At 41.2% G+C, this 16,851-nt stretch overlaps 2 non-coding genes across 2 annotated transcripts; both read left to right on the top strand.

The window, feature by feature from the left end:
* The first annotated feature begins 8,662 nt into the window (after positions 1-8,662).
* On the top strand, positions 8,663-8,769 carry LOC141625623 (small nucleolar RNA R71). The gene has a single exon (XR_012535392.1). It is a non-coding gene; the product is annotated as a small nucleolar RNA R71 (small nucleolar RNA).
* Positions 8,770-16,544: 7,775 nt separating this feature from the next.
* Positions 16,545-16,651, top strand: LOC141625534 (small nucleolar RNA R71). The gene has a single exon (XR_012535307.1). It is a non-coding gene; the product is annotated as a small nucleolar RNA R71 (small nucleolar RNA).
* The last annotated feature ends 200 nt before the right edge of the window (positions 16,652-16,851 follow it).

Below are 16,851 nucleotides of genomic sequence, written 5' to 3'. Positions count from 1 at the left end.
AGCGTATTGCTTAGAAAATTCAGCTGCGACCTCATCCCAGGTAGTAAGGTTCTTCGGGTCAAGGGAGTAGTACCATTGGCGAGGGATCGGTTCCAAGGATGATGGGAAGATCCGGGTGAAGAGCTCTTGTTTGACCCCTTTTATGGCCATGTAGTCTTTGAAGGCTCGAATATGATTGAGCAGGTCCTCCACTCCTTTGAACTTAGGTACATCACTCAGGGTAAAGTTGTCAGGTAGTTGATCCGCAACAGATTCAAACCTTCGGTTGTTCTCAAGATGGATACTGTTACCCCGGGCTAGGAGCTGTTCTTCCAAGAGCCTGAGCCTTTTCTCAGTTTCAGTCAGAGGCGGAGTATTATGTTCTCTAGCTTCTTTGTTTTCCAGGGTGTCGATACGGGTCTCGACACGATCCAGGGTGACCTTAAGAGCGGTAAGCAGGCAGGCTAGCTGAGCAGTCGTGACATCTCTGTCGTTATCATTGTTGTTGCTGTTGACAGACGAAGTTTAAGATGGGGCCATGGCTCTGAGGCAGAAAAACGGGCTCATATTACAACTCAATCTGACACGGTTCAAAGACTGAACGCAGACAACACAAAGGACGAGACAAAGATCAGACTCAACAAGACGAGGATGACCGTGTGTGGTTCCTCGGTGCTGACTCGATTTATGACGTGACGGTGTTGACCGAACCTTTGACACGTGTCCATCGTAACGATGTGACGCCATTGGACAAGTCTTGTGGTGAGACGACTCATAAGTAAAGACCCATAAGTACGTTTGCTTCGACTCGATAGACACGAGGCGGAATTGGAATGGTGGACTGAAGTTTTCGAAAATAGAAATTTTCAAAAAGATTAATTTGTAGCTTTGTGGACGGCTTCCGAAGATAGATATCTCCGCAAGTCGGTCAGTTGAAAGGGGTTATCTTAAGTTTATTTGCAAAAGACGGTTCGAGTTTGAATCGGCTCGGAAAACAAAGTATTGCCTCCCAAGACGGTTTTTGAAATTCAAAATTGTATGTTTTGAAAATCGAGTTTGAAATGTTTGAAGAGGTCTCAGGAACGGTGTGTGGTCCTGGGGATCTCGAAAGTGTCTCGAGAAAAGGTTGTGTGCTTTTCTCGGGTTTTGAAAGAGCCATTCTCGACGCGAGACGGGTTAAAGTCTGTGTCTAGACACGACGATTATAACGGCGTAAAAAGGTGATTTGAAATGGTTGTAGAAAACCGAGTTTGAAAATCGTCATTACGACGGCCTAGAAAGGCGTGTTGAAATAGTTATGAAAACCGGATTTGAAAATCGTCATTACGACGGCCTAGAAAGGCGTGTTGAAATGGTTATAAAAACCGGGTTTGAAAATCGTCATTATGACGGCCTAGAAAGGCGTGCAACGGTCGGCAAAAGACCGAGGTTTAAAACGGCCATTATAACGGCGCAAAAAGGGCGTTTTTTGAAAGTTTTGAAAATGACACGGAAGGACTTATGATCAAGTACCACATAAGCACTCACAGTTCATTATATTATGCATTATGCTGACACGGGTTTTGGCTTAGAATGGTGGGTTACACACCAAGCAATCAAACCCCGATTTGCGAGAGGGATACCAATCCAAACAAAATATGTAAGGAGGGTGCCCTAGCCTCGTGCTCGAAAGTGATGAAAGCTCTTTGACGAAACAGAAATATGTAACGTCAACGGTATGCTTGACTCAATCGGGATTCGAAACGCAAGGATGAAAAAACTCACGCCGACGGGACGAGCCAATTGGTCGAAAAGGGTTAGGTTGTGGGCCCGGACAAGGAACCCGACCGTGATAGTAATAACAATTAATGCATTCCAACCAAGACCTCGTTCGAGTCTCACCATCTAGGGATCACAAAGACGTAAGTGTCCTAGTTTTCCCCAGCGAAGTCGTCAATATATGGACATGGCCCACCTGCAGGTCTGGTTCAATCTGCGGACGTGCAGCGGTCTTTTGAAAGCCACGCTCGGCGACGTAAAAATGCTTTCGACCGGATCGTTTTGGATCGGTCGGTTTCGTCTCGGTAAGGGTTTCGAAACGATTAGAGATGTTCGGAGTTGCCACCAAGCATTTGTGGGATGCTTGAAACCCGTTCGAAATCCACTTTATACCTCGGTCAAATCAAAGCACAAAGCAGCGTTTGACATAGGTACTAAAGATAGGGAAATCGTCCCTCTTTAGCATCCTATCTCTAGAATGACTCTCATACGCCCTGGATAAGTTCGTCCACTATCCAAAGTTTCTGAGCAAGAGGTGAAGGTATGTATTGGGAAGCCCTTTAATCAGACACCCAATCCCGCCCACGGTAGCGGCCTCTACTGATCGATCTTGGTTGGTTGAATGCAAAAGTTGATAGAACGGTTTAAATGCATGAATGCGCATCCAATAATTTAAACCTAACATGTGAGAGCTTTCTAAGTCGGTTGATTTAATCCAAGTATCAAGTATAAGATGTCGAGTTGGATTAATGGTTTATTTGCATGCAAGACGGAAATTAAACATCCATTTACCGTATTAGGTTTATGTTGCATAACGAGATCTGATACCGTCGTTTAGTATCAAAAATAATATTTATAACCTAAATACTACTAACAGAAGCTAGTGGCAGTCAGGGTCGAACCACAGGGAGGCGATGCAATTAATAGTTGTATTATTTAAGTCTTAAAGTAACAGTGCGAGGGGGATTTGATTTGAGTTGTTCTATAACTAAAGCAATAAATGAAAAGTAAACTAAGCTAGCAGATGAAATCAAGAATAAAAAGGGTGCTAAGATGGTCGGTTCACTATAGTTTCGGCGGCAGTATACTAGGTAGGTCTAAAACAAACACGTGAGACGGGAAAATAAGAACTCCTCTCGGTCCATTCTTACAGGTAGCATCTTTCGATCTCGCTACAGGTCCCTAATATCACTAATACTAACTTTCGTCCTGAAAAGTGACTAAAAAGGCTAAATTAACTCATCTTTCGATCTCATTAATCTAGTCGTCTCAATTAGGTAAGCTATTTCCCTTCCCTATCTATCGATCTTTATTGGGTCGGTCAATTCCTAAACATTCAACTAGTCGCGTGCACTCGATTCGTCAAACATAGCGATTAAATTAATTAAAACGAAGGTAAAACTCACGTGGCCAGTCGATCGACCAGGGAACCCAGTCGATCGACCATGGTGCGATTTCTGGTCTACTATTCTAATGCCGCCTACTTCTATAGATTCTCTACATCCTAGCACAGGGTATTTAGCTACTCATACTAGAAATAATGACAGCAATAAACTTAATAATTAAAACATTCGAATTCATACTTAAATTAATTAAATGAACAATTAACATAAAACAATAATATGGCTTCGGGAGATCTAACCTAGCAATCCTAAACTATCAATTAATTAAAGCAATGAAACCAATATAGGAACAGAAGAGTACCGTGTAAAGGAATTGTAAAGGAGAGATCAAAACCGATTGCAAAAAGAACTTTATTAATGAAAGAACAATAATCTTAAGAACCCTAATTATTAATGATAAACTAAAAAACTCAATATCCCTCTTATGAAAACATCAGGTCACGTTATATAGGAATATAACGTAACACTTATTACTAAACCTAATATACAATGGGCTTTGGAATTCTCGTTCTATTCCTTTAATTTGCGCATCAGCTCGTATGATGGTCGATCGACCATTCAAGGCAACATCGATCGGTCTCAGTGCCTTGAACAAAGTGGCCTCGATCTTCTCTGGTCGATCGACCATGGAGGTCAGTCGATCGACTGGAGTAGCTGGTACTTGGCTTCAAAAACTTCGTGAATTAGTCTTTCAGGCCTCGATATGCGTACCAAGTTCATTTCTTGAGTAAATACTTCACGTCAAATGCAATGCAAGGTACTCGGGGACGGATTTAGCTTGATTTCCGCTGGATTCTTCACATTTCTGCAATAATGTACAAAAACACAAAAGTAGACGGAAATGAGGAGAATAGTAGCATAAACTACATAAATGAGCTCTGAAATGCGTGTAAAATAAGGTGTAAAACATCATATAAATGTCACGCATCAAACTTCCCCAAACCAAATCCTTGCTTGTCCCCAAGCAAGAACTAGACTCGATCCTAAAACCTAATGGAACGAGTTCAATCTCAGAGCGAAATGCAAACCGAATAGCCTAAACCAATTTAATGCAACAACTAACAATCAATTAGCAATATGAATCATGCAAACGAGTTATGTAGTCGTTAAAAACTTGCTGAACCGTCAACTGTAGAGACTTAACAAATCGGACTCTCACGGGTCGCTCATATCACACATAAATACAGTTGAGTATATGTAAAGATAGAAAGAATTCATTTTGTAATGACACTCACCTAACTACGACCTATAAGAACATGCCTGCAATCTAATATGAAAATAATCTCTACAACCGTACATATGCATTCCAACCAAACAGATGACCATGACACATGCCGAGGTAAATATGGATATGTGAGGCAATGGGTAAGAAGGGGCTAAGATGAATTTGGATAAAAACAGAGTTAATAGCCAAGCTAGTAACTAAGGGAACCAAATTAATAACAACATCCACTTCTTGCTCAAGATTAAACGATAGAACGGTGCTAATTACCAAGCACAAATCTCACATCTTCCACAATATATTAATTCCCCAAAAGATATTAATTGCAACATGGGAATAAAATCACCATCTAATAAAGACTTCAACCATGTGATTTTTTTTCGAATTTTCTTCTCTCGGGCTTCAGTCGATCGACCCATGAATCCAGTCGATCGACCATAGAACGGACTTGCTTTTCATTTTTCTTCTTTTTTTTTCTTTTTTCAATTCTATTTTTTTTCCTTTCCTTCCTTTTCTTTTTCTTCCCAACATCATCTCAAAATGAGCATTAGCTACCAAAAACAAAGTAACAATCCCAAGAACATAAACTACTAGCTTGACAAGGGCAGGCTAAGTGTAGGATGTAGTTAACGGGACAAAAAAGCTATTTCTCGCAGTGTGAAGCTTATGGGAGAAATTAATAAAGGGGTGACCTCTTCCACATGTGTTAACTAATCACGAACCCGAATGCATACAGGTATTAAGCAGATTAAGTTCATATTTATGCAAATTTGTGTAACATGTCTTATAAGGAGTAACTACTCACAATCCTAGATAAACTGGTCATGAATGACACCAGTTATAGGCTCTAAACCTCAGAAATATAAGTAGTTTGCCAAAAATTCTAAGTCAAGTCTCAAGTCCAGCAAATAATTAACGAAAACTCGTAGACTATGCATATGATTCTACTAATAACATGTCAATTAGCAAGGCTCCGGCATAAAACAACTGAAAATGGAATGTCATCATTGAAATACTACCGTTCCGACTTGACCTATATGCTAAAATAAACATGCATTTTTGGATTTTTTTTGAAATTTTCAGTTTTTTTGGATTGTTGTATATATATAGGAAATGAAAAAAAACAATGCAAGACAAAATGTGAACGTGAATGCAAGCAAATGAAATGCAACGCAAAACCCTTCCCCAAACCAAATCGCACAATGTCCCCATTGTGCAAAATTATGTAATGAAATAAAAGGAAAACGGGAATTTGCGTTAAATTAACTAAACAAGACATGAAGTAAGAGCTCGGAAACTCACAAGACTTTAAGCGCAGCAAAAGGAAGCCTCCCCAAACCAGCGTGAGCTAGGAGGTTTCAGTAGCCAGCAGTGCTACCAATAAGTACCTGAAAAGACAGAAAATACCGCGCGTAAATCCGAGAAAACAATTTATTAATCGCAACATCATGTGTAAAATAAAGAAACGGAAAAAAACAGAAATGAGTCGGAGAATAAAGTGGAGAAAAGACTACCTCAACTCCGCAAATTGATCAAACACAGCAGGGGAATGATCGAAAAGAGGTACAGCAGCGAACATGGTCGATCGACCACATCACTCAGTCGATCGACCACAGTGAACAGGAACAGAAGCTCCTGGAAATCGCAGCTCAGTCGATCGACCATACTGGTCAGTCGATCGACTGGAAAACCTGTTGTAAGTTCTGATTTCTTCGAATTAGCTCAATAAATTGAGCTATCAAGGTCTATAAACCTGCAAATACACACAATAACGCGCCCAAAATTGCGCAAAACCCAAAGCAATAGTCTAAACTATATAAAATCCTAAGCAAACTTATTAAAATGCGAAGTCTCGAGCACACAAAAGCAATAAAAGAAAAAGTTTAACGAAAGCAAATAGAATGAATGGTTTTTGAAAAAGTCTTAATCAACTAATAGTTGATCAAGAATGGCCACGGAATGGCCCACTTGCTCGGCTTCTGGCTACAAGAAGTAGCCTCTACAGTGCTCAAATACTCAGCTACACTCTTCTCAACTCTAACATCCGCAGAACTCAACGGATCAACAGCTTCAACATCTTCCCAAGCAATGACCTCGTCAAACTCGTCAGAATCCAAATCGGACTCCTTTGACGGCTCCTCATCGGCTCCTCATCGTGCCATAGCTAAGACATCCTAGGCCGCCTCTTTGAACGATTGGCTTTTTCACACTGAGCAACATGCGGCTCTTCCTTCCCCAAACCAGCTCCCCGCAATATCCAAAACAAGAATCTTCCTCCACCCGCTCCCAATCAAAGGGCGGAGGTGTTATAGCAGAAACAGGCATAGAGGCAGGCATATCAGGAAGCACAAAATAAGATTTCTTTTCAGAAACCGTATTACAAGTGACGGGCCACATGGGGTCTTTCTACTTAGCTGTCTGGGCAAAGACAATGGAATGCTTCCCTACTTTGAAGGTCAGAGTCCCTGAACCAACATCTATAATTGCACCAGCAGTGTGCAGAAATGGTCTACCCAATATGATAGGAATGTGGGCATCCTCGGACATATCTAGTACAACGAAGTCAACAGGGAAAAAGAACTTCTCTATTTGCACATGAATGTCCTCTAAGACTCCTATAGGCTGGACCGCAGAACGATCAGCCATCTATACTGTCATGTTTGTGACTGCAAACCTAGCCAATTTCAACTTCCTAGCAAGGCTCAAGGGCATGACACTAATACTGGCTCCTAGGTCACACAAGGCCTTCTCAATAGAAAATGTGCCAATACTACATGGGACTGAAAAGCTACCTGGGTCTTCTAGCTTATGAGGTGCAGTATGGGTCAGATAAGAACATGACTCCTCAGTTAGTGCGACAGATTGCACAGTTTCAAGTGACTTCTTTGTAGACAAAAGTTGCTTCATAAATTTCATGTAAGCAGGCACTTGATTAACTAACTCAAGAAAAGGAACTTGTACGTTTAAACTATGAATAACATTTTCAAATTTGTTAAACGATACCTGCTCCTTCGTTGGCACTAATCTCTCTGGATAAGGAGCTGAATGAAGCAACTTAGCCCTCTCCTCTAGGTCTCTCATGCCGGCATCGGTGGACTTAGGCTGAAAATCCACTACCTTCTCTTTGTTGAAGCTCGAACCCTCTTCAGACCGTTTCAAAAATGAACCATTAATCGTCATCGGGTCATATTTCGAACCGAACCGACCCATCAATTTGGGTCTTGCCTCAATATTTTCGAGTAGTCGTACCTCAAACAAGTGGTCCCTCAAGTCATTTGGCATTGGAGGACGAAAAGACTCAATATCGCGGCGTTGTCGGTCGATCGACCATGCATGTCGGTCGATCGATGACTTCTACAGAATGTTCGTTTCACTTCACTGGGATCGGTCGATCGATCGGGTATGTCGATCGATCGATCCGATACCCGCCGATCGTCTTTTTTCTTGCTCTTTGTTCGTTACAACCTTCTTCTTGCTTGGTTCCGCCTCATCTTTTTTAGTGACATCCTCGACCATAACGGGCTCCTCAAGGGTGGACCCACTCCTCAAGGTAATAGCATTAAGGGTCTCCTTTTGATCCGTTTGCGACGGTAAATGTCCCTGAGCTCGAGTTGCACTTTTGCTAGCCAATTAAGCAATTTGGCTCTCTAACATCTTCATCCCGGCTTCTCTAGCTTGAGACTCTTTCAGCAACAAATTTTTCAACTCGGCAAATTCGGAGCCTTGGGATCATTTCTTCAACTGCTGTGGAACATACGGAGGCTTTTGATATGGCTGCTGCTGCTTATAAGGGGGCACATAATTCTGCTGTTGCTGCTGCTGTGGATGTGGAGTCGGATTTAGGACATTTTGGCTACTCCACCTCAAATTCGGATGGACATTCGGCTCAAAATAAGTGTTTGTCTGCCTATAATGTTGAAAAGCAGCACACGACTCATAGGAAATACTGCAGTTGTCTGAAACATGTCCTTCTCCTCCACATCTCTTGCAGACGAAAGGATCATCTGAAACAGCATTCACATGATAGATCCCTCCTTTTGAAGCTCCTCCCAACTCGTACTTATCAAATCTCGCCGTGTGAGCCTCTAATGCAGCTACAGAAGGGGATTCAGCACTTTTCCTTTTATTTCCTCTGGAATTCCCATACTCAGCTTTATGGGTGGCCAAATCATCAATAATTTTCCACCCCTTAGTTTCTCCAACATTCTCCTGGAATCTACCATTAGCTGTCGCATCCAGGATAGCCCTCTGATCATCATAAAGCCCATTATAAAATTGATTGCATAGGCTCAATTTCTCAAACCCATGGTGCGGAATAATTCGCACCAGCTTCTTGAAATGGACCCATGCCTCATGAAAATTCTCATCAGGACTTTGTTTAAAGCTTGTGATCTGAGCTCTAATGGCATTGGTCTTCGAGGCGGAGAAATATTTCTTGTAAAATGCTAAGGCCAGCGACTTCCAATCAGTGATCCCGTTAGCAGCTCGATCCAGGTCTCGGTACCACTCCCTTGCAGCATCACGAAGAGAGAATATGAACATAGTTTCCTTCACCTGGTCCTGGGTCACACCGGTTGGTGGGGGTATGGAACAGCAATAATCAATGAATGTCTCCATATGTTTGGCTGCATCTTCATTTGCAGCTCCCCCGAATTGGTTTCTCTCAACCAAGTTGATATAGGACGGTTTCGGCTCGAATTTTCTATCCGTCCCTGATAATGCGAATCCTTAATAGAGATTCTCACTGTTTCGGCTCGTAGTGATCTAAGCTATACTCGCTTCTTCACCATGTCCGGAGATGTGACGGTCTCAGCTGAAGAAGTAGAAATAGGTGACGAAGGTGGATCCTCCTCAAAAAGCTCGTTCTCGTAGTAACTAGACAGAGTACTCAGCTCTTCCTCTGTCGGCAATACTCTAGATGATCGTCTCAACTCACGCAAAGTCCTCTCAATCTCAGGATTGAACGGTAGTAATTCACCACCCTGTGACCTGCGCATAAGAAGAAACTACAAGAAGAATATGAGAATAATTTAAGGAACAGATGCCCTTTAAACAAAGAGAAAGACTAAAAATAGAAACAACTAAAAATTTTAAACAATTGCCTCCCCGGCAACGGCGCCAAAATTTGATACCGTCGTTTAGTATCAAAAATAATATTTATAACCTAAATACTACTAACACAAGCTAGTGGCAGTCAGGGTCGAACCACAGGGAGGCGATGCAATTAATAGTTGTATTATTTAAGTCTTAAAGTAACAGTGCGAGGGGGATTTGATTTGAGTTGTTCTATAACTAAAGCAATAAATGAAAAGTAAACTAAGCTAGCAGATGAAATCAAGAATAAAAAGGGTGCTAAGATGGTCGGTTCACTATAGTTTCGGCGGCAGTATACTAGGTAGGTCTTAAACAAACACGTGAGACGGGAAAATAAGAAGTCCTCTCGGTCCATTCTTACAGGTAGCATCTTTCGATCTCGCTACAGGTCCCTAATATCACTAATACTAACTTTCGTCCTGAAAAGTGACTAAAAAGGCTAAATTAACTCATCTTTCGATCTCATTAATCTAGTCGTCTAAATTAGGTAGGCTATTTCCCTTCCCTATCTTTCGATCTTTATTGGGTCAGTCAATTCCTAAACATTCAACTAGTCGCGTGCACTCGATTCGTCAAACATAGCGATTAAATTAGTTAAAACGAAGGTAAAACTCACGTGGCCAGTCGATCGACCATGGCGCGATTTTCGGTCTACTATTCTAATGCCGCCTACTTCTACAGATTCCCTACATCCTAGCACAGGGTATTTAGCTACTCATACTAGAAATAATGACAGCAATAAACTTAATAATTAAAACATTCGAATTCATACTTAAATTAATTAAATGAACAATTAACATAAAACAATAATTTGGCTTCGGGAGATCTAACCTAGCAATCCTAAACTATCAGCGAATTAAAGCAATGAAACTGAATATAGGAACAGAAGAGTACCGTGTAAAGGAATTGTAAAGGAGAGATCAAAACCGATTGCAAAAAGAACTTTATTAATGAAAGAACAATAATCTTAAGAACCCTAATTATTAATGATAAACTAAAAAACTCAATATCCCTCTTATGAAAACATCAGGTCACGTTATATAGGAATATAACGTAACACTTATTCCTAAACCTAATATACAATGGGCTTTGGAATTCTCGTTCTATTCCTTTAATTTGCGCATCAGCTCGTATGATGGTCGATCGACCATTCAAGGCAGTCGATCGACTGGTCTGTGCTGAACAGTGGCCTCTGATCTTCGTGCTCTGGTCGATCGACCATGGAGGTCAGTCGATCGACTGGAGTAGCTGGTAATTGGCTTCAAAAACTTCGTGAATTAGTCTTTCGGGCCTCGATATGCGCACCAAGTTCATTTCTTGAGTAAATACTTCACGTCAAATGCAATGCAAGGTACTCGGGGACGGATTTAGCTTGATTTCCGCAGGATTCTTCACATTTCTGCAATAATGTACAAAAACACAAAAGTAGACGGAAATGGGGAGAATAGTAGCATAAACTACATAAATGAGCTCTGAAATGCGTGTAAAATGAGATGTAAAACATCATATAAATGACACGCATCAAGATCAATTTGTCTTAGTAGAGTATTTTGTAAATATGATTTTGGATGAGCAAATGGTCATCTTATCCGTCCTATATCCGGGCTAACCGGAGTCGGAATCGTCCTAGACTGATGCTGGAAAGGGAACAGACCTTGCACCAGGCGGCCACATGAGGCGCAAGCCTGTTGGCAGTGCAAGGGGGTCTCCCCTGGTTTTGGAAATAAGAAAGAAGGGGCCTGTTTAGGCGCGGGTCAACCAACGGTTGTATACCGTGTTCTGACCTTTTGAAAAACGTTTATCAACCGTATTGAACAATGGGTATTTGACCCGATTTGGTTTGAAAGGGTCGTTTAGACCGCATTTGTTGATTTGAGGAACGAGACTCGAATAATCATCATTATTTTGATGATATTCGGTGTCGGGTTCGACTTGACAAGCTTGACATGAATAGTTTTGAAAATAATTATGAACTAATTGTTTTAAGTTCATTTGAATGTAATTAGTCGATACTCATCATCGTACCCGGGTTAAAATCCGGCATGGAATGTAGAACCAAGAATGACTTTGTGTTGGTGACTAATATGTTTGTTTTGAAAATGTAAAGAAATGATGAAAGGCTTTAAAATACCTCCCAAAAATGTAATAAAAGGCTTTAAAATACCTTTTGAATGTTATTAACCAAATATTATCACCGAAACACGGATTTAACCGTCATGGTATGAGGAACCAAGGGTGAAAAATATTTTATGGTTAAAACAAATGAAATAAAATAAAAAAGGGTTTGAAAATATTTGAAATGGTAAAAACCGATTACAAATATGAAAATGGATTAAAGGGGAAAGACGAAAACAAACACGGTTGAGTTCTGACCTGGGCACCCCATTGAGGCGCAAGCCCTTGTGCACAATAAGGGGCTTCTGCCTCAGGCCAAAACTGAGTTTTGGCTCGTTTATCCCATGTTTTGGATCATGTTATGCATGTTTTAGCATGTTATAGTCATGAAACAAATGAAGACATGATAAAAGAAGGATTTTTACACCCTCATACTTACATGTTTGGTTATGGCGAGAAACCGGCGTAAGTGTAACAACTCGTTTGGTCGGAAAAGACTCGGTTTAAAACCGTTTTGGTAAGTAAAAAGAGTGTTTTATTAAGATTAGTGACGGTGTAGTGGTCGAAGTGGTCGGTCAAGTGATTTAATGCACGATGACAGTACCAAACAATATGTAAGGCTTGTATTTACGATCGGTAGGTCGTAAATACGCGTCGGATTGTTACTTAAGAAGTCGAGTCGAGAATTTTAAGGGAGAAAAGAGGGGGTGGACACTCGCGTAAGTTCTCAAATGGGGGCATTTGAGGGGTATTTATAGGAGAATGAGTGGTTGTGTGAGCTTTGAGCGACGTGGCCACTAGGGCTGCTCAAAGAGGCGTGAGCCACGTCGCGGGTCTTCAAGTTGTCCTGTCACTTTCACACAAATGCAATCATGATTTGTTCTATCCTGGGATTTGTAGTCACATGTTTGGTACTTAACCATTCATGAATCCGGGAAATCTTAGTATAGAAGGCTTTGAATGATTTGTTTTTGGTGGTTGACTCGGTTTGACTCGTTGTTGGAGTCGGGATTTGAATTTTTGAGTCGGTTTTTGGTCCGGTGTTGGTTTTGACTCTAGTTAGTGTCATTGCGACCCCGTCGTCGTGCATTAAACACTCCAGGTACTTTTGAAATGTTTTGAAATGTTTTATTTTCGAAATCGTTTTAAGTTTTCTGACGTAAAGTTGTACACAAACTGTCGATCAAACGCCGCGATTCCAAAACATGTTATAGTCCGATAATCATCGGGTGTTTGTTGGAGTCTCGGCAGATACTGGGTATCTACAACCTTCATGATATTCGACTACCGTGAGCCCGGACTTCTTTGGCAACTTGGGTTGGACTAACCCATTGACTGTCGGAGATGGGGATAGATCATACCTGTAATACCACGTTTTTCTAAGCCCAGTTGCTCGGCCGAATAGGGCTTACTTGGCTGAGTAATGCGTTGTGTGTTTCTGGTCAAGCTACTGCCCAGGAATACTCGACCGAGTATTCCCAATACTAGACCGAGTAAGGGATACTTGACCGAGTATTCTCAATATAAGACCGAATATCCGGTCTAACGGATATTATTTCTGCGGTTTGATTAAAATGATTAGAGAAGTATAAATAGCGTGTTGAGCAGTTTCTAATCAGTTCTAAATCATTATTTTACAAAACCTAACGACGCTCTAAACTTCTCTAATCGTCTTCATCTTTTCCTAAGCCAAGGGTGATCGATTGTGAGCTTTTGGATCTTGTTGTCCGTGTCGTATGTGTTAGTAGGTCTCTAGTATTCCTAATCAGTTTATCATTATTATTATTAAAATTGTGCAAATCCTAATTTGGGTTAATTTGGGGGAATGGTTTATAGTGATGGTATGTGATAATTCATGTGTAGGTGACGGTGTCATGGAGAATTGCTATTGATTGCTTGTGTGTGCTTGGATTGCGAAAAGGTAGGGTTTCCCTACTCAGTTGATTGCGCAATTGATTTAAGATTTATGATTGTGATGTTGTGATTTAATCGATATAATACTATTGTTGTTGATTGTATTCTGGAGTATTGGAGTTGAGATGGATTGATGATGTTTGCGAGGTAAGTCCTCGGCTGAGTGGAGTCACTTGTGGGAGTGGCTTCATGCCCTTGATTCGCCCTTTGTGGAACCCGCCACAAGAGGGGATGTGTACATTAATGAACATGGGTTATCGCTCATGTGATGAGCGGGGCTTAGGTGGGCAAGGCTGCGGTCCCCCACTGGCGGTGAGGATTATCTGTCGCGACAGTAATCTGGCAGGGCTGCACACTTAAGTGTGTAGTCAGTAATGAGATGTGATGGTGAGATGGAGATTATTGTGGAACAGTTGCTTTTGACATTGTTGTATTTTGTCTTATTTTAATTATGTAGTGATGATTGTCTTTAGCTACGGGGACGAGATGCGATGTCACCACTTCGAGTCTAGCTTCCGCTGTTACGAGTTTAGCTGTCTTTGACTTCAGTTGCTTTGAGGTTCATGTACTTTTCTTTGAGTTTGTTTTGAGACAATGTAATCGTTAAATTTATATACTTTAATAAATGTTTTGGAATGGTTACTTTTGATATACTAGCCTCGAGAAACCGAGATGGTAACAGTCTCTCATGCTAGGGTGGTCCTTAGTAAGGTACATTGGTATGTGGGTGTGTTACAATACCTAAGTGAAGGAGTTTGAGTACCTCCTTCTTGACGACTTCCATCATTGGAGGGTTCAAACGCCTTAGTGGTTAGCGAACGGGTTTAGCTTCATTCTCCAAAAGAATTCGGTGCATGCATAAAGTGGGACTAATGCCTTTGATGTCGGCCACTGTCCACCCAATTGCTTCCTTGTGTTGCTTTAGAACTTGAATGAGAGCCTTTTCTTGTTCACTTGAAAGCTTGCTTGAAATAATCACCGGTAAAGTTTCTTCGTCTCCTAGAAAAGCATACTTCAATTGGTTAGACAATGGCTTCATCTCAACAACAGGGGCCTTGACAATAGAAGGAACGAGTTTCTCCTTTGGTAGCTCCTCTAACAAACTTGAAGAAACGAAGCAAAAATTATGGACAGTAGCTTTTTCGCACGGTGCGAATTTTGGGGGTGGATTTTTCGCACCGTGCGAATTTTCCTCTGTCCTTCGTATTGCTTCGTTTTCTTCCCACTCCTCCATTGGTGGATTTTCCTCTGTATCTTGGATAGTTTCCTGCAAATTACAAGACAAAACATACCCCATATCCTCTCCAACCATTCCATTAGTTAAAGCAACATCTAAGGTGTCACCTTTACACAATTCATAAACGGTTTGAATAATTGGTTCAAAAATATCTAGAAAACATAGAGAAGAAATCTCGGTGGGGTATTTCATTGCCTCATAAATGTTATATTTAATCTTTTGACCTTCAAATTCCATTGTAAGGCATCCACTACACACATCTATCTTGGTGTTGGAAGTTTTCATGAAAGGTCTTCCCAACAAGATAGGAGTGGAGCCTTTTTCCGGTTCCGTTTCAATTACATAGAAATCGGCGGTGAAGATCATGTCCCCCACCTTAACCAATACATCCTCAATGATCCCTTTGGGGTAGATGTTGGATCTATCGGCCAATGAAATAACCGTGCGAGTCGGCTTCAATGGCCCCAACTTAAGAGACTCGTAAAGGTAACTAGGTAAAACAGTGATCGAGGCTCCCAAATCAAGCATAACTCTTTGACAATCCAATTCACCAATCTTGCAAGGAATAATGAACATGCCCGGATCGCCGCATTTTTGTGGTAAACGTTTTTGAAACATTACCGATACATATTCATTAGCCTTCACTTTCTTCATACTCTTAGCCTTATTGGCGCTCTTAGTAGTGCACAATTCTTTCAAAAACTTATCATGTTTTGGCACACTACTAAGAAGGTCAATAAGTGGGATGTTTAGCTCCACTTTACGAAAGATATCGTAAAGGTTTGAAGTCTTCTTATCCATTACCCTTGTGTCATTTAAAGCACTTGGAAAAGGAGCTTGTGGCTCATATTCCGGGAGTGGTTCATTAATCCTCACTTGCCCAGGTGTAGATGCTTTCTCATGTTCCACCACCACTTCAATTTCATCTTCAACTACATCCTCCACCTCTTGAACAACCGGAAGGGGCTTTGATTTCTTAAGAGCCTTGGGTGCCTCTACCAACTCCCTGCCATTCCTCAAGGAAACCGCTTATGCTTGTTCCATGGTAGGTGGAGGAATGGTATGAGAAGGGAGACTCCCTCCTTGAGTAGGTTGTTTAGTAAGAGTGTTTAGAATTTGACCCACTTGAGTCTCAAGGTTACCAATCCTAGAGTCGGTGAGCCGATTTTGTTGAAGCATGGCGGTTTGAAACTCTTTGGTATTGGCTTGCAAAGCTTGGGTGTCTTTTTGCATTGCCACTTGATTCATGTCAAGTGTTTTCATCATGTCTTCCAAAGAATTTTGTGATTGATTTTGATTTTGAGGTGGCTTTTGAAATAAAGAGTTTGATGGTCCTCTTTGATTTGATTTTGATTTTGGTTTTGGTTGCCACCCCACCCAAGATTAGGATGAGCTTTCCACCCTTCATTATAAGTATTGGAGTAGGGGTCAAATTTCCTAAACCCAAGAGCCTTCACCGCTTCATTTCCTTCTTCCGCCAACAAATGGACACCCATCGGTGGGATGGGTTGGGTCATTACAAAGGCCACAAAATTTCACATGAGATGTACTTCCATTTCCTTTTGCGAGTTCCTTAACCAAGTTGGTAAGAAAATCCACATTGTCTTCCATGTGGTTGGAGTTTTCCTTTGAAGAAGATGCTACACTTGCCTTCTTGATTCTTCTTCCAAAATTCCTAGAGCTTCCCACTAACCTTTCGATCAAATCATTTGCTTCTTGGACCGACATGTTCTCAATTCCACCTTGGGTGGTGGCCTTAATCATCCCAGCATCATCTTCAAGAAGTCCACCACAAAAGTTCAAGAGCAAATCATGATCGGTGTAACCATGGTATGGGCAACTAGCAAGTAATTTCTTGAATCGCTCCCAATACTCGTATAGGTTTTCCCCATCCATTTGCTCCACATTTCTTATCTCCTTCATGAGTTGTAAGGAGAGTTTAGTGAGGAAGTATTTCTCCAAGAAGGCTTTCTTCATATGGTTCCATGTGGTAATACTTCCGGTGGGAAGGTAATAGAGCCAATCATTCGCCGCATCCTTTAGTGAAAAGGGAAAAGCTCTCAATTGGAGTTGTTCATCGGTGACTCCATTGGGTTTCATGCTAGAACACACCACATGGAAATTGTTCA

Source organism: Silene latifolia, chromosome X, assembly GCF_048544455.1.
Source record: "Silene latifolia isolate original U9 population chromosome X, ASM4854445v1, whole genome shotgun sequence".
NCBI lineage: Eukaryota > Viridiplantae > Streptophyta > Magnoliopsida > Caryophyllales > Caryophyllaceae > Silene > Silene latifolia.
Note: the sequence above shows the minus strand (reverse complement) of the source record. Positions and strands in the feature narration are given on the sequence as shown.